The sequence below is a fragment of the Misgurnus anguillicaudatus genome, chromosome 14, assembly GCF_027580225.2.
Source record: "Misgurnus anguillicaudatus chromosome 14, ASM2758022v2, whole genome shotgun sequence".
In the NCBI taxonomy this organism is placed as follows: Eukaryota; Metazoa; Chordata; class Actinopteri; order Cypriniformes; family Cobitidae; genus Misgurnus; species Misgurnus anguillicaudatus.
In genome coordinates this window covers 30242830-30262015 of record NC_073350.2, presented here as the reverse complement: position 1 = coordinate 30262015, position 19186 = coordinate 30242830, and the positions used below count along the sequence as shown (strand labels likewise).

At 37.3% G+C, this 19186-nt stretch overlaps 2 long non-coding RNA genes across 2 annotated transcripts; both read right to left on the bottom strand.

Moving 5' to 3' along the window:
• Positions 1 to 3430: 3430 nt before the first annotated feature.
• LOC129427909 (uncharacterized) lies at positions 3431 to 6895 on the bottom strand. The gene is made up of 6 exons (XR_012373266.1): positions 6739 to 6895; positions 6617 to 6638; positions 6448 to 6514; positions 4588 to 4665; positions 4406 to 4455; positions 3431 to 3812 (listed from the first exon to the last, which is right to left on the bottom strand). It is a non-coding gene; the product is annotated as an uncharacterized lncRNA (long non-coding RNA).
• Positions 6896 to 9896: 3001 nt separating this feature from the next.
• On the bottom strand, positions 9897 to 15330 carry LOC141369499 (uncharacterized). The gene is made up of 3 exons (XR_012373263.1): positions 15248 to 15330; positions 14016 to 14709; positions 9897 to 11416 (listed from the first exon to the last, which is right to left on the bottom strand). It is a non-coding gene; the product is annotated as an uncharacterized lncRNA (long non-coding RNA).
• Positions 15331 to 19186: the final 3856 nt, after the last annotated feature.

Below are 19186 nucleotides of genomic sequence, written 5' to 3'. Positions count from 1 at the left end.
AGTTTGTGTTAACTAATTTTAATAAATTAAACACAAATTTATGAATATTAAGATAAAGATATTCAAACTTAAACTTAGTTTTAAAGATGTTAAGATTTTAATCTGATTCTTTTTATAGTTTAACAATGTAGTCATGTACTGGTGAGGTTTTTTGTTCTGGGCTTGTGTGTATCTATTTGAAATCTTTGATTAAATCTAATATATGGGCTGAATCCCAAACCGCCTACTTCCATACTATATAGTACGCAAAGTAGCGCTTTTTACATACTATATAGTATGGAAGTAGGCGGTTTAGGATTCAGCCCTGGTCATAGATTGTTAGCCTGGCTCCGCCCTCCTACGCGCTTCCGCTTAATTTTCATTTTGCTTCAGTACTACGTCTGGGACTGCTCTGTAGAGTTTCGTTTTCTCCTGCAAAAATCTGCAGGACCAATCAGCGAACAGATGGGGGTGGCTAAGAACGATGACGTTGAGGTTGTGCGTCAGTTTGAGTTGTAGTTCATTAATGGCAGCGTAGAAAGACGTGAGAAAAGCTATTCGGTCCGTTGTCGCAAAACTGCCGAATATACAGAAGTTAAAGCGGGAGCAAGAACCAGGTTTGCTAAGTTTTGTTTGTCTGATTATTCTTACTTGTTGTTTTTGGCCGGTTTCGGTGCATGATATACATCATGACCAAACGTTAGCGATTGGTTATGGCAGATTCAGAGTGACTCTGGGCAGATCCAATAGTTTTAAACTTCAACAGAGGACCCTCCTTAACGGAAGTAACGCTTTGCAATGGAGCGTGGCCAGACTCTCTGTACAAATGAAATGAATGTACGAGAGTCTGGTTGGACCAGGCTAATAGATCTTTTTTTCTCATTTAGCACATTTCATACAGCAAATGCACATTTCATACAGCAGTACACTGTAGCTCCGCCCCTCCTGTTACATGGAACCTATTGAAATAATTTATATCCTTTTACTGTAAGCTGGTTAAACAGATGCAAATTACACTTTTGTGTCAGCTTGTGTGCATGAATACTGAACATAGATATTTTAACATGCAAGTATTTCTGTAAACATCAGCCTTGACCCTTGAGCACATAATGAGTCTCTGAAGTGTGACAGACTTTCAGTTTCAGAATGGCCGCAGGCGTCTACAGTCCTGCCCTTTCCATCCGCAGGTACAAAGTGTGTCTGAATGTGTTGTGTTGTAAGTTAAACAGTTAAACAGCAAAAGTAATGTTCTCTGATATTGTAAAAATTGCTGTTCATGTATTGCTTGAATGAAATCTGACAAGGTTTCCATGATGATGGATCACAATTCATAACAAGAGTTTTTGAAGAAGTGTTAAAAACACAAACAAGTTTGAAAGTAGGTCAAAACTGGAAAAAAATTCTAAAATGCCTGAAATAACTGCAGCAGCTTTGAGTTTCAGATTTAAGTGATAAATGTTGTGTAGATGCCAACCCTGAAACTTTTCTTTCTTTTCTTTAGGAGAACGCTGTGGAGTGTGATTCAGCAAATACACTGAATTTTTCATTGGTGGCCATTATATTCCTTGTAAGTGTCCTTTCTTATCAGCAGATGAACTCTGACCCCGGCCTTGAAAATTAGGCTTATTTTACCATAGATAATAAAGGCTATGTCTTACGTCTTACCTCAGACAGCTCGCTTACTCATAGCATTGTGTTTTAATGGTGCATGTCCTTTAAATGACCATAACTTGCTCAGTTTTCTACTGATTAATACTACTACTACTACTACTATAATTCTGGATGGTTTAACATGTTTCATGAAAATTATTACATGAGTATGCAGTGTCATACATCTCTTACGTTTATAACAAAGCAAACCGTTTGAAAATCGGTAGAAAATTGCAAGTTATGGACATTTAAAAGTGCTTGCAGCATTAAACACAATGCTACGAGTGAGCGAGCTGTTTGAGGTAAGATGGCCGCCACGTGCGGACCATTGGCCAGCAGCGTGGGTGAAACATCTAGCCTTTATTATACTTATCTATGTATTTTACACCCAAATCAGAAAGCCATACTTCTGCAAAAAAAACATGAAATCTCAGTCCACACACTGACCAAAATCATCTTTGTGATGTCTGAATTACTAAGAATAGATGATACTTTTGCCTTCATAGATTGTGTTAAAATCTGTTGAGTGTTTGATTCTTATATGGACAAGTAAATATATCTGGATATATTAGTGGCCGCTGCAAGCCATCTAACCCAGTCCATGTACAATTTTTGTCTTAAAGTGCTGTGTTAGGCAAACTATGTAAAACTAAGCAAAAATTTTATTCATGTCGGTATTATTTGCCTACCTCAAAGTTTAATTTGAACTCTGAAGATGCATGACGTGAAAAAAATCCAAATATTTCACATTGCTGTTTGTAAGAATTGTGTACATTGTCATCAAACTTTATAAGTTTTGCCTGCCTAAAGTATTTGGAAAATGACTTTTGACTGATTAATCCCTTAATATCAAACGAAAGCCATGTTATGTAAAAAAACATATTTTCCATGGGTTTTTGTCTGTCATGTAAATCTACAATGCACAATAACATGGGTTGTAATAGCATTAAGGACAAGCAATATGCTGAAAAATATATTGTACTTATTTTTTAAAGCAGGGATTCTCAAAGTGGGGTCCAGGGACCCTGGAGGTCCTCATTGCTTAACAAGGGGATCCGTGGAATTATTTGTTATCAATTATATAATAGTGTTGTATTTTTAAGAAAAGTATAGCCTGCATTTAGGAACCATTTTAGTTGCTATTTGAATTTATGAAAGCTTTTAAGATTATTAAAATGTTTATAAACTGAGGATTCCCCCCCAAAAATTGAAGAAAACAACCTTCTTAAAAAACTCATCACATAGTTAAATCACTATGAAACAAGTGTAAAAATAACTTCTAATTTTAAGGGATCCTTTATCCACTGTAAGTGGAAGCTTTAAGAACCCCTGTTTCAGAGCATTAAGGAAATATGTGTTCGTTATATATTTTGTATGTAATACTCATTTAACCATCCACAAATTAACCAGTATTTATAAACTTGTTTTTTAACTTGCTTTCTAAACATGATTGTACTGCAAATTCATAAGGCTCTGCGCAGACCAATCAGAGTGTGACGTCAAAGAACCGCGAGAGCCATTCAAAAGCGTACAGAGAAGTATAGTATCGCGATGCTTTAATTGCATCGTTCTCAGCGCCGCGCGAAGTCGGACAGATCATACTATACGCATTAATCAAGATTACCTGCCTTTGGTTTGTGTTATTTTCAACGTTATGATGATATTTTAGCTATTTATTGTGTCAGTTAATCGTGGTAAACCATTTTTTGTGGCACTCGTGAGTTTAAGAGGCAAACTACACTTGGAAGTTACGACAACCTCACGTTCCACAAGGAACCCCATTAAAGTTACATCGTGTGGAGAATCATCACAGAAAACATGAAAACACGAAAACACAAGGTATGTACTCTTAATTTCTCCTCAGATTAACGTGTCCATGTAACCGAACGCGTCTACTGTAAGCATTGTTCTGATTAACTGATTTGTCTCGTGGCGTCTAAATATAGAAACTAGAGTAAGTTATATAACTTAACGTTACTCCAATTAATGTTTGTCAGCAAAAAAAGATACTTTATTATTTAAACATTTAACAAATACACGTCATGTAAATGAACAAAGAAGATAAAAATAAACAAAGAAGATAAAGAAGTCTTGAATGAAAGTCAGGTAGCTAAACTGTAGATATGATCTTCAACAGCTTTTACTGGTTTGTCTGGGATGGTGCAGTAGACGTGATAAACAATCTTCATGATGGAAGAAAGACAAAGATAATAACAATGTTAGTTTTTTTTAATGATGAACATTTCTGTCGATGCTGTTTAAAGTTGAAGTCTGTAATTTCTGCACCACTTCCGTTTTCATAAAAATATCCCCATGTCACTAGACAGCAGCACAGTGTTTAGACTTGTTTAGTGTGGCTGGCCCTACAGTACTGTGCATCCTTTTGTTTTGCTTTTGCCCCTCTAACATTACCACAAAATTAAATGTATGACATGAAAATCTCAAACTTTAAATTAAACACACCTATAACAAACCTTTAACAAACTAAATGATACAATGTAGTGCTGTTGGTTAGTAGCTTTATTTTTAAACAGGTTAAATTACACAGAATTTATGTATTAAGTTAATGTATTTTATAAAATGTCATATAACTGGGGGACTCTGGCACCATCTCAAGCCTCCCAGTTTGAGAACCACTTAGGGTAAGAAGTCTGTGAATGGCATACATATCTGTCTTTTCACTTTAAGCTATGACAAGAGTAGGCGTTTTTCACACCAAAGATTTGCACACGTCTGTAAATATTGCTATGTGTTTTTGTGGCATGTTTATACATACTTCATCCTCTTCAGTATGTCCCTTCTTGTGTCGTGTATTAACCAAAGCATCTGTAATGTAATGCAAAAACCTTTAACATCTGGAACCATAATAATGCTTTTAAGATTTCACTTGAAATTGTTCACATGCATCAAATTGTTTCAAAAGAAATCTTACTGTGTTCTGTGAATGTATTTTGTTACCTGAAGGCTGGACAGTTGAAGTAATGAGCGAGTAAGTCTCTGGTTTGCTTTCTTGGTGTGACTGTTGCTGCTTGAGGTCTTTATAGAGAAAATAACATCAACATAATATGATTACAAACAAAGGGTGCTGCTTTTTCCAAATTCTTTAATAAAAGTGCATTTGTGGGTACCAGGGGCCTCATTTATAAAACTTTGCGTAGGATTTGCGTCAGAAGTGGCATACGGATGAAACATAGGACGGGCGTACGCACAGAAATATTCGGATTTATAAAACCGTGCGCACGCACATCCTACGCATTTTTCCCTTAATAAATCACAATCAATTCTAAATGTAGCGCAGCTTTTGCGGCTTCATGACACGCCCATAGTTGCCCATAAATAGTCTGTGAAACGCCCACAAGTTAATATGCATTGATTGCGAAATCATGGCAAACACATAGAGGAAAAAAAAAAAAAAACGTAAATTCACTCAATGTGAAGTAGAAGTTATCGTTGGCGAGGGGGAAAAGAGGAGAAAAACGTTGTTTGGAGGGCACAGTGTGGGCATTACGCATTGTGATGGGGCATTTTATTTCCATTCATTTAATTGCATCTGACAAGCTACAGATGTCGGTAATAATCGACGTGGAAATGGGACATTGTTCAGCGCAAATGTAATTTCTTGTTGCTTCCTGAATGTTTGAGACATACGCCATACATTGTTTTATCAAAAATAAAACACACTGAAGGCATATGCATGAATACCATAATTCCGTACTAGATTATGAAGATATGGTTTACTATGAAAACAACTTTCCCCAGTGGACAATTAATACATCTATCTATTTATTTATCTATCTATCTATCTAACTATATATCTCCTTAATTATCTATCTATCTGTCTATGTAATTGCATCTATATCTGCTCCGCCAGACGGACACATTGACGAGAATATCAGTTTTGTACATTATTTCGTCCTGTTAACTATATTCTTTATGAGGATGAATTGCACAACATGCCAATATTATTGCAGAACAAATTTCACTTTTCTTTTAGCAAATATGTGTTCATTTGAATTTTTGTTGTAATTTTCGATTTATTTATTTATTTATTTTGTTTCACTGCTGATCGATCAAACAGGTGTTCGTGTAGGCTGTTAATTGTAAGACTTGCTTTGTGAAGTCTTCATGTTATTTATGAGAGGTAGTGTTGTCATTTTTACTTTCACTTTCACGTGTTTCTTCCATCTGCCGTCGGTGTCGCCATTTCTCATTTCACCCGTTTTTGTGCGTACGCCTGGGTCAGAGCTTGCGTGACAAACAGCACATTTTCCCATCAAGTTTGCTTTTTATAAATAACAACTATTGCGTAGAGAGTGGCGTACGCCTTCTTTTGTGCGTACGCAACGTTTATAAATGAGGCCCCAGGTCTCTATAAATTACCCGTGTCAAGCTGAAGAAAATTTCTGTGGTAACTTATAAGTTAAAGGATTAGTCCATTTTCTTAAAAGAAAAATCCTGATAATTTACTCACCACCATGACATCCAAAATGTTGATGTCTTTCTTTGTTCAGTCCAGAAGAAATTATGTTTTTTGAGAAAAACATTGCAGGATTTTTCTCATTTTAATGGACTTTAATGGACACCAACACTCAACACCCAGCTCAACACGTTTCAACGGAGTTTCAAAGGACCACAAACAATCCCAAACGAGGCACAAGGGTCTTATCTAGCGAAACGATTGTCATTTTTGACAATAAAAATAACAAATATACACATTTAAACCACAATTTCTCGTTGTAAATAGCGAGTGTCTTTGGTGTAAGGTTGTGTGTTATGTGTAATGATTTGAATGTGATAGTGTAAGTGATGTTTTCTTACCTGTGGGTTTAGATGTGTCTGGTTCATAATTGATGAAAGAGCATATATCTGCAGGTCCAGAAGCACGCTACATAAAAGAGTAAATCATTAAGATAATCTCACTTTGAAGTGTTATTATGATAATTTACTTTGTGCTTTTAAAAGTCATAAACACACAGATGATGCTCACCGAATCTCCTGCAGTTCTTTGACTTGCAATAATACAAAGCAATCTTAGTGCATTATTCTTTAATTCAGTTAAATATTATTATAAAATAAGCTGATATATTACTATATAAAGAAAACACTTACCGTTTAGATCTTACCGTTTTGCCTAGAAAACAAATAATTACTGCTTTATTTGTTCAGTAAAATGTATATTGTACTAGTTTTAGTCATAAGTTATGTCAACTATTTACACATAAAAACTTAAAATAGTATGTTGAATTGACTTCAAAACCAATTTGTTTTTTTACCAGTGGCGGCCGGTGACTTCTTTTTTTCAAGGGTGCACGATGCAAAGTTCGTCACAACATGCATGTAGCCTGTCAGGTTTGTGGTTTGTCATTTCAAAATATGTGTTCTGCGCATCGAGAGATCTTATGTGCATCATGTGTTTTGTCAAAATAAGTGCCCGCCGCAGACGCGTCCCAAAGGGTCCATGATAAAAGAGACGCTCACGTTTGCCAGATACTCGCATAATCTCATGCGTAATCAGAGTTTACTGTTAAGGGAGTGTCTTGAGTGTATTTTGTGAACGTGAGCGTCTCTTTTATCACAAACGGTTTTGGTAATCGGTGTGCAGCAGGCATCCACCTTGACAAAACACGTGATGCACATGGTCCACATGATGCAACAAACACACATTTTGAAAACACCAGTAACACGCATGACACTCCAAACACATATTTTTAATTTGCGCCCCTCGGAAAAGCAGTCACCATTAACGGCAATGATCTTTTTACTTACATGCACATCCGCACAGACATATGAGTCCTGTAAGTACAATCACAGAGCACGCCACTGCAGACAGTATTATCAGCCACATTCTTTTCCCTAAAAAAATATATTATTTATTATAATATAACTTTAAGTATAGTCGTATAGTCAATAAGGGTGTCACGATTTCGATTTTAAATCGAAATCGATCGAAATTAAGTCACAGCTCCGAACTTCGAAATAAAAAATGGGATCGTCGATGCTGCCACGCCCCCATTTCACGTCTGGTCGGCTTGGCAAGCGAGGAAAAAAAACTCTCAGAGATGTCTTTAAAAACATCTGTCCAGCAGAAAGCGATCATATTTTAAACACGAGGGATGTAAGTTATTGCTACAACTCCTTGAAATGCATATCATAAACAGGATTACGTGATCTGACTTTGGACAGAGCGCTCTGCACGTGCGCGATAGTGAGGGAGGCGCAAAGATGCAGCGGGTTATATTTTAAACAAAAGGATAGTTTGCCTCAGCTTGCATGAAACGCATAAAACTGAACAAATACATAAGGATTACTACTTTAGTTTATGTTCAGACTTCGGACAGATGCGAGCACTTGCACGTGAGACAAAGAGAAGCGCAGCTGCTTATGATGCTGGATTTATTTCAGATGCTATGAGTCCAAGACACGCGCATTAAGTCCATGTGCATTAAGTCCATGTTAGAGATGCGCGGATGGACTATTATTTCATCCGCAACCGCATAACAAAACTCATCATCCGTCCACCATCCATCCGCACCGTTTCTGACCAGTTTTCAAAACCGCACCCGCCCGCCATCCGCTGACTGGCCGATGCAAGACGCTGCTGATAACAGCCGCGAGACTAGAAAGCTCTAGAATATCAGCAGTGAAACAATTAAAAGCTTTATTAAATAAAAGTGTGTATTTATTAGAAAACTTTTTCTTGTCACTGTTTTAGTATTATAAGTTATGTTTTGTGTTAATATTATTCTGTTTATGTTGCGTATATTTCTAGGTTGATTATTTGATATGCTGTTGAATAGATTAATCTACATCAATGTGTCATATGTTCTAAAATAAATTAATATTTTTCTGATTACATATTTATTTTAATAAGTCAGAAATGTCTCCGCTGTTTTCTGCTGACAGGCGCGGTGGGCGCTACTGGGGGCGTGTGCAGCAGGTGACGCAAATTGTGGGTCCTCAGAAGGCTAGACCGTCTCATTTCAGTTCTCTTCTTGAACTTCTGTGGCTGCCACTATGAAAGGCAGAGAGGTCACATGCTTAGAAGGACACAGCTAATAACAAGCAGTCGACTGAATTTAATTTAAAAAAAAATTTGTCACGTCATCCGCCCGATCTGTGTGTGCAAGAAGCAATCCTCTCTCTACAAGCTCTCGCGTTAAGTGAAGCCCACAAACCCCCATGCGAGTTGTGCAATGTGCATGTTAATGTTAAAGTATTATAATAATAATAATAATAAATAATTGCATATAATTTTTGTCTAAATTATATGCCATATAAAAAATATGTAAAAATCGAGAATCGGATCGAATCGTGTCCTTAGAATCGAAAATGTAATCGAATCGAGGATTTGGAGAACCGTGACACCCCTAATAGTCAAGTTGCCACGACTGTTGTAGTACCCACAGTGGTGGTTGATGTTAAAACCACAGAGAGAATGGAGCCGTATTACATTGAGTACAATATTTGTAAACTATAGAAAAGTTAAAGGAATAGTCTACTCATTTTCAATAATAAAATATGTTACTACCCTAACCAAGAACCGTTGATACATCCCTCCACCATCCGCGCGCGCGCACGCAAGCGCCGGAGCGCGCCGCGACACCTCGATAGCATTTAGCTTAGCCCCATTCATTCAATGGTACCATTTAGAGATAAAGTTAGAAGTGACCAAACACATCAACGTTTTCCCTATTTAAGACGAGTAGTTATACGAGCAAGTTTGGTGGCACAAAACAAAACGCAGCGCTTTTCTAAGCGGATTTAAAAGAGGAACTATATTTTATGGCGTAATAGCACTTTTGGGAGTACTTCGACTCGGCGCAGTAACACCCTCCCTCTCCCATTATGAGAGGGAGAAGGGGAGCGGACTTTTCAGGCGAGTCCAAGTACTCCCAAAAGTGCCACCACACCACAAAACATAGCTCCTCCTCCAAATCCGCCCAGAAAAGCGCCACGCCTCTTACTTTGTACCACCAAACTTGCTCGTACAACCACTCGTCTTAAATAGGAAAAACGTTGATGTGTTTGGTCACTTCTAACTTTATCTCTGAATGGTACCATTGAATGAATGGGGCTAAGCTAAATGCTATCGAAGTGTCGCAGCGCGCTCCAGCGCTTACGTGCACGCAGACAGATGATAGAGGGATGTATCAACAATTCTTAGTTAAAGTAATAACAAAATTTAATATTGAAAATGAGTAGACTATTCCTTTAATAGAGGAATTTTTACTTTCATTTCATCAAGAATAACTAAAGATGGTGTTGTAATTCAGTAATATTTGTAGGGCCCTATAAAATCCGTTTTATTTTTTCCCAAATTCCGTTTTATTTTTTCCCAAATTCCGTTTTCTCCGTTTTAATTTTTGCAAATTCCGTTTTATCCGTTTTAATTTTTGGCAATTATATTTTTTACCCTTTACTTTTATTTTAGTCATAAAAAGAGTGTGCCTTTAATGTTAATGATTAAAATGTAAATGATTTGGGGGAAAAACTGGATAACAGGATTACTTAATGACTATAAAAGATGCATTTACACACGCACATACACACAACTCAATTCAATGCATTGTTTTTTAGTGTTGTTGCAGGAGGCTACAACAAGGTGTCAACGCAGTGGTGCCTTCAGAAGTGCCTTAAACACATCAATCCAGCGGAACGCGATCCATATTTTATACACAATCGCTTGAAATGCATATAACTTTACAAACATACACAGGATAGTGATCTGACTTAGGACAGCATAAGCACGCAGCTCTTTACACGTGCGAGCGAAAGAGAGACGGAGAGCGGCGCCATGATGCAGATGATTATATTTTAAATGCGAGGGATAGTTCGTTTGCCTCAGCTCGCTTGAAATGCATAAAACTGAACAAATACATGAGGATTTGTGTTCGCACTTCGGACAGATGCGTGAGCGCGTGACCGTGAGAGGTACAGTGAGACAGACATGTATGAGAGAGTGCATGTATCTTTGCGCTCACCGTGAACAGAGTGTTGACTAAACTTCCAAAATAACAGTTCTCCAGTCACATAAAAGTCATGTGAGACCTGCTCGGAACTAAGCCCTTTCGTCGAATTTCTTAATTTTTTCGCTGACGAAAGCAGAGTCGTGGAGAGCCGCTTCGCCATGGTTTCAGTGTTTTGGAGGAGGTCTGAAACGACGGGAGGGGGCGTGTCGCCCAGATTTACTTCCCCCGGTCTGCATTTCCCCCAGACATACGTTCGTCTCCCACACAAAAACATAATTTTATTCAAAATATGTAAAATTCCGCAAAATTCCGCGTTAATACTAGATTCCATGTTAATTAGCCAATTCCGCGATTCCGTCCGCGATTCCGTGATCGCGGAAATTATAGGGCCCTATATTTGCTAATTTTGAAGTAAACCTTAATGTTCATGTTGTATAGCAGTGCGATCTCGATATATCTGTTTTTCTTGGTAGCCAATAGTATTAATATAGCAGATGATAATCATTTATAAATCAATAACTTACTCTGAACTGTTACTGTTACTGGATCTGAACATGGAGATGGCATGGTATCATTTTGTGATATATACATAGTGTAGTAGCAGGTTATGTTGACAGATGACCTCCGACCTCCTGACCATTTCATGATGTCAGATCCAGTGAGTAATAGTTGACATGATCTGCTGTGTTTATTTTCTCTTCCATCTATAGTGAAGTAACATTCGTCCATGTGCTGATTCTTACTGTTACAGTCCAGCTGTACTGTGTCGCTGTCCATGATAACTGAAGAAGACACTGACAACTTTGCCTGAGGATAACCTAAATATACAGAATTAATGTTTTTATTTATTTTAAATTCTTTTTTTATTTTATGCTATAGTGGAAACTGGGGCTATTTTTTTATCAATAAAAAAGTGACTTAACAAAAGGTTAGCAGTACATACCCGTTCTGATTTGAGTCTGTGTCCGAGCTCTCTCCCTACCTATGATGCGGTATGCCCGTGCACGTGTTCTGTAGTAACAGCAACCATGTATTCTCTCATATTTCTGAATTTGCAACAAATTGTCTGCGCTATACGCGATATACAATAAAACTACCACTCGAATTTCGAATAAAAAAGTGCTCATAACACAACTGATGCGAAGAGCAACATCAGTACAGCTTCAATGTAAACGTATGATGATTTTTTCAGACAATGTCGCGTTTTTAGCAGCAGTTAAAGAAAGAGCTGATGGGATTAAACAAAGAGTTACTGAGTCGTGGGTCGTTACTGGGTCCTGTTTAGTCACTATTTTATAGACAACAGAACAGAAACTATGAAAATAGCATTCAGTTGTATTAAAATGCAATATAATATGACGGATCAAAGAGAAAAACACGACGCAATGACTTCACATATATGCTAATCAGCGTGTGATGTCATCACCGCCACAGTATCTCAAAATCCTGTGGGAAACACTGGAATGTCTTATTAACGTATGAAGTAAGCCTTTTCTCTCACCACACTTTTGGATGAAGAAAGGTACACAAGCTGTCATTGTACCATATATATGTACCAGGGGTGTGATTCTTCCGGATAAATCCGGAATTCCGGCTTTTCCAACCTGAAAATGAGGCTTTCGTGAATCATGCAAATCCAATTTTTTGTGTGTGCGTGTGGGTGGGGGGTTGCAAGGCACCATTATAAATAACCGCATTTCACTACGCATTAGTCTATTTATTTGTCACGATGGAACTTCATTCAAAGCAGAGCTCACCAAAGAGCTTGCAGTCAGATCTCCAGCGTGTGTTGTTGGCTGCGAATTAAAAAAAAACATGCGTTTGCCAACAAATAGTATGAGAGAAACACATCTTTCACTCTCAACCAAACTAATAAACTAGCCAATCAGAAGTAGAATGTGGAGGGGTCTTTGAGGTGTGGCTGAGGTCCAGCTACAGATGCCGCGCGGCCGGGGTGAAGTCGTAACAAGTTAACGTTGTCAGCAGGATGAAGAGTAAGTTTATGAAGCCTAGGTAAGACAACCTATATTAATAAAGGACCTAAATCAGTGGCGCTGGGCATGGATAGAAGGAATAGGCAGAGACAAACAGCATTTTAGTAGTAAGAAAATTAAGAGAACCCGCCAGGTGTTTGCTGCTTTGATAAAACGGTCTGTTTCAAATCAGGCTATGCCAGTAATGTAAATATCAGATTTCTGGTCGAGGTGAAATGCTGTCTCGCAATATCAATATAAAGTTGCGTTTGTGTCAAAACGTTTGCTTGCATTATTATTCTCTAATCACTTATGTTAACGCACGCATATAAGTTACGCGAATCAGATCCAACGTCATCCTGACGAACACACGGATACGTTTGCTCCTCTTAATGGTTTGTGAATCTGGCAGTAATGCTTGTGATTACAGAATAATATAATGACAAACACACGCATTCATGGATCTGGTTTGCCTGTGCGTGTGTGAAACGCGTAGCTCGACTGTGCCAAAAGAACTATGCAAAAGACAAATGCACTTGACTGCCTTTCCAGAAAGTCATAACATTTGAATTGAGTAACAAATGTTGTAATCAATAATTAATCTGTATTAAATGCCCCCACTAATTATTCTATAAACATTAAACATGTTTTGACCAATAGCACTTATTTTTACTCTCAAAATGCAATGCACCACATTGATGTATTTACATTTAAATGCACAAATGATTTTGTTCAGTCTGATCTGATGCAGTGGCAAGGCTACATAATGGTCAGGGTGGCACTTGCCCACGCATTGACGATTGGCCACTCAGATCGATCAACTTTGAGCCCAAATTATATTTCAACTGTATTTCATTTTATATAAAGGTGTGTGTGTGTGCGCGCATGCGTGCATGTGTGCATATGTATGTCGCCACGTCATGGAAGGTGTGCCGTATATTTTCCTGCTTTTTTGTCCTTTGCCAATCACACCTATGATGTACAGACATGTACACCAATACAGGTGTGTACCTTTAAGGTACTGATATACACTTTTTGGGTACAAATGTGTACTTTTGAAAGGGTACCGCCCCAGTGACAGTTTTTTATAATTTTCTGAGGGTGCATTTTGCATATCTCCACATGTAAACCAGACACTGAATGTGTCAGCAAAAACTCACAGTAACTTCACAGACTAACACTTCAATTATATTCACCCAGCCCATTAAACTCTATGCAGTGTCTAGGGAGTCTAAGCTGCTAACGGTCAGTTACATTTTGCTCTGCAGTTCTTTATCACAAAACAAATGATTTCACATCAGCTTTACAAAAACACATTCATCTCCCTCATGTCATTCCTGAACCAAATTACTTTCTACCATAAAACACAACAGGTATAAGAATATCCTGAACACACGTTTGTATGTAATGGAAAGTGAATGAGGATTAAATGTCAAATACTCACCGCTGACAGTAAACACATCACTGCGTGGTGATGTGAGGTTCATCTCATTCTCAGGATCTGTTTTGACTGAATAATCACAACTCAGCTGTCGACTGTTCACTGTTTGGTTATGTTTGAATATTTCACTCAGACTCGTATAAAACATACACTGATGTCCTCCAGTCTGTGTACTTCTCTGAGAAAGACTCTGTGTCAGAGGTCCATACTCAGTGTAGAGATTACAGATGAATTCAGCTTTGACTGTTAGTGGTATTTCACATGATATACTGATGTTGGCAATGGTACCATTAACACTGATGGAGGGTTTCTTAAGAGTATCTGTATGAAGTTTGTAAAACACATTATTTTTTTTTATAAATATCAGTTTATAAAACACAAACATATCAGTGAAATATCTCACCTAATATTATCAGTGTGACAGAAGGAGAGTAATTTGATGGTTTATGAACCCCATTCTCATTTATTGTGTAAAAACATCTAATGTTAAGTGATCCAGGTGATTTTTCACGCGTCCACAAGAGAAGTTCAGTTCCAGTGAGATGAAGCTGACAGGATTGACTGAGTTCTGTATTTTCCTCATTGTTTGAATAGAAATAACACTGACTCACATTAACATCAGCTGGACTCTCACAGATCAGATCTACTGAGTTTGACTCTCTTATGACATCAGGAGACACTTTTAGATTAGGAACTTCTACAAAAAAACAAAGATCCTTTCCAGTTACTGAATCATTTCATTGATCATCTATACACATAGATGTCATTAACTAGGCAAGACTTTATTTACACAAATAGGTTTACATGCCTAGCTTGACTTTTCACACTGTCACATGGCACCCAGGATTTCTTTCAAATGGACATGAAGTTAATTGTTAGATTAATGTTTTGTTAATATTTTACTTAAAAACCTTTACATGTACCCATCAGACATGCTTAAATTATGGACGCTGAAACAAATCAATTTCCATTTTAAAAATATGGAGATATAGTATTTAAGATGACATTTTGAGTACTACGTAGTTATTCCTTTAGAAGATCACTTTTAACCAATTTTAAAGCTTTCTTCATTTGACTCTAGCTGTAATGCTTTGGCTTATTGTTGGATCTTGGCAGTCTGTTACTACAGATTTTGTAGTTCTTGTTTGACAAATATCTTTTTATGTTACTTTTGTAAAAGCATCTGCTCAATAATGTAAATGACATTGATAAATATAAATAAATAAATCACTTACTATATGACTGAACCTCCATAAGAAGATGTAGAAGAGTGATGATGAACAACTCCATTACAGCAAGTGTGAGAAAAGACACAAAACGAGAAAGTATCTGAATTAGGAAGTAGAAGATCAGCCCACAGGAAACCACAACATGTATCGTGCTGTTAGCTTAATGTATATGGAAATTAAGATCAGTTCACAATCAGAGCATTAAACACTGAGGATTACAAAGTATACCTTCTGTCTTCAGTATAAAAAACATTTAGGCCTATTTTAATTCTAACAAAAAATAAATGGTATAAATCCACTGAATCGCAAATAATAGTGCACATCAAAGTAATAAAATTAATGTTGTAAAAAAAGTTTTGTATGGTACATTTGTCTCTGATCTCACCTACATCTGGAAACACAAAGCTCACAGGGATATTACTAATAATGTTCATGGAAAGTTTTAAAATCTTTGTTATGCTGCTGTAAAGTTCATAATGCTTATGAAACAAAACAAATAATAAATGTGATGGAAAGACCAAATGCGTTTATGCTGTATTTCTATTTATTTTACTCATATTTTAAGCATGACAAACAGTGAAAAACAAAGTATTGTTTTATCATGTGCTTTTGCAAGCGCTCAGCAGCGCCTCTCTCTCTCTCTCTCTCTCTCTCTCTCGCGTGCACGCTTTCTCACTGCTGCGTGCGGAACCTCGACAGTGCCTCTCTGACACTGAGTGAAGGAGTTAAAAGTTGGCGGTGTTTTCCACCTGGGTTCCTCCGTTGTCTTTTCACGTAAAAGTTAACAGTCAACAGATGTTACTGACGGTTGATCGAGTATTATGACTTAACGAAAGGTTAGTGTTTTCACACACACCAGTTCTCTGTGCACGAGCTCTCTCTCTCCCTCCCTATGGTGCGGTATGCGCGCGCACGCTTAACAGTATTCTCTGATATTTTTGAATTTGCGCTGAATTGTCTGCGCTATACGCGATCTACAATAAAACTATCACTCGCATTTAAAATTAAAAGCGCTCATAAACACAATCAGATGAGAAGAGCAACCCTGCATGAGACACACAGATAATCCGAAATCACCTCGTATCAGCTCTTCAATGTAAATTGTATCAGACAATGTCGCATTTAAATTAGGATTTTAGCAGTATAAAGTAACGGTTGGATTAAACACGAGGTGTTATTGGGTCGTGTTTAGTCACTAGCTTAAACTCTTTCTTGTTGTCTGACAACAGAACAAATAATATGTAAAAAATTGCATTCAGTTGTGTTAAAATACAATATAGGCTAATAAACAATGAAAGTCAGATCAGACAGAGTAGAAATACAAATTTTTAAGTAGGCTAATATTTTCCCAAAATCCTGATATGTCAGAATGTTAACTAATACTAGCTACACGCAATGTAAATAGCCTACTTAAAGGAACAGTTCACTTAATTTAAATGGTCATATACCTAAACTTGTTTCAAACCTGTATGAGTTTCTTTCTTCTGCTGAACACAAAAAAGAAAAGAGTTAAGAATGTCGGTAACCAAAATCAGTTGATGGATCCCATTGACTTCATATGTAGGAACAAAATAACATGCAGTCAATGGGGTTCATCAACTATCTGGCTACTAAGATTCTTCAAAATATTTTATTTTGTGTTCAGCCGAAGAAAAACTCATACAGGTTTGAAATAACTCTAGGATGAGTAAATTATGACAATTTATTTAAAGTGAACTATTCTGGAACAGAACTGTTGTTTAATCCATGAAAAATATAAAAAAATTAATACCATCTATATTAGAACATGTGGCATTGCACAAGATTTTGGGAACCATTTTCTAAACCAGTATTTATTTTCATTTGAATTTTTTGATTGGCCCCCCCCTGACTGATTCTTGGTCCCCCCTGTGCCACCCCATTTATAAAATCCTGGAATCGCCCCTGGATGCAGAAAAGCTTATCCCTGCTTTTATGACCTCTAGAATAGACTATTGTAACTCGTTACTCGGGGGATGCTATTCAAATCAGGTAATCAAGTTACAGCTGGTTCAAAACGCCACCACAAGAGTGCTTACTCGATCTAAAAAGTATGAACACATTACTTCAATTCTGGCATCTTTACATTGGCTACCAGTTAAATATCGCATACAATTTAAAATTTTACTAATCACCTACAAAGCCTTAAATGGCCGAGCGCCCTCGTATATTAAAGAACTTCTATCAGAATACAATCCACCACGTAAACTGCAGTCACAAAATTCTGGTCACTTAATTATCCCTAGAATAATGTCTAAAGGTGGTAGATCCTTTTCCTACTTAGCCCCTAAGCTATGGAATGATTTACCAAATAATGTTTGAGTATCAGACACAGTCGATCAATTTAAATCTAAACCTAAGACATTCTTCTTTAACAAAGCATTCACATAAAATGTCCAGTAAATGTACTTTTCCCGCAGTAGTTATTTTGTCTAGAACAAAGCACTCACACACCTCATATGGGTAATATACTTATGCCGCAATAGTTAGCCTGTCTGGAACCGAGCTGACTTAAACCACTATTAGTGATGCACCGAAATGAAAATTCTTGGCCGAAACCGAAAACCGAAAAAAGGAAACCAAGGCCGAAAAACCGAAACCGAAACACCGAAATAAATTATTATGCCAATTATTAGTACAATTGCATTTATGGCTATCACTGTGTGCTAACTTTACTAGGGGTGTGTGACGGATAAAAAAACTCACAGTTCGGATCACATTACAGTTTTTGAGGCACAGATCAGATTATTTTTCGGATCAGCAAAAAGCAGGTGGGAAAAATCTAATAAACAATAAAGAAATTGCAAACATTTATAAAAGAGAACAAAGTTGTACATTAATAAGGTCTGAAATTAGCATTAGGTACAGAAATCAAATTAAATGAATCATAACACAATAAATTAAATATATTATTATTTTTTAGAGCTATTTGTCTCTTTGTCATGGGTTGTTTGATCAACATTAATGACACAGACTTCAGTAGGTTAATCTGACTGTAATCTATACATACATAAACAAATGTTTTTATTAGAAAAAGAATACTGTACTGAGAATTTTGTTTATATGTGCCCTGTCAATAACAGAGAGAATTTATGTTTGCTTGTTTTTTTTTAAACGCGTCTCTATTCAAATTATTAGTGCAGCACTGATTTGGAGACATTTACAATACATTAAAACATTAGGATAGGTGAAGAAAAGAAACCGATCCACCATTGCAAACACAGTTTAGAACAAACAAGAAGACAACAAAGAACAGGAATCAAACAATATGGTAACAAACATGCTCCACAGCTTTCTGTTTATGGATGAAATAAAATTAAAGAAGAAAAACGATAGTATGTGTGCAAATGCTGTCTATTTCCTTTGTATAATTGTTTGTAGTGGAGTGTCCTGTCTAAATATTTTCACGCGCATGCGATGTTGTACGCGGACTGTACGCGCACTGTCCGTGCGGTCTCAAATTTTGGGCTGCACGCGGACGGTCCGCGCTGCCGGCCGCGGACCCTCCTGACGAAAATGATGGCGCGCATACGCGGACGTCCCTAGTATACTTTCGGCTTTAAGTGCACTTAAACGCATGCATATACAGAGACTGATGGTGAATCCCAAACAGCGCAACAGTCGCTCCACATAAAAACGTTACGTTGTGTTTCATTGCTTTATTCGCCAAATGTACGTTAATGGATTACAGTAAGAGACACATAGCGCGACTCTCTCTAAAGTTTACACATCAAGACATTCTTAATCTTTGCAGATGCGTGCAAACAGCTGGACCCTGAGTGAAACCTGCTTGAGCACGAAGGGGAGGGGTGGGAGACGACTGATCACCGTGAGACTGAGTGAAACCCAAGCGCTAGCGCACAGATGAAAGGGGCGCGGTTGACATTCATTTTCGGTTTACATTTTCGGCTGGATTTTTTATTTCGG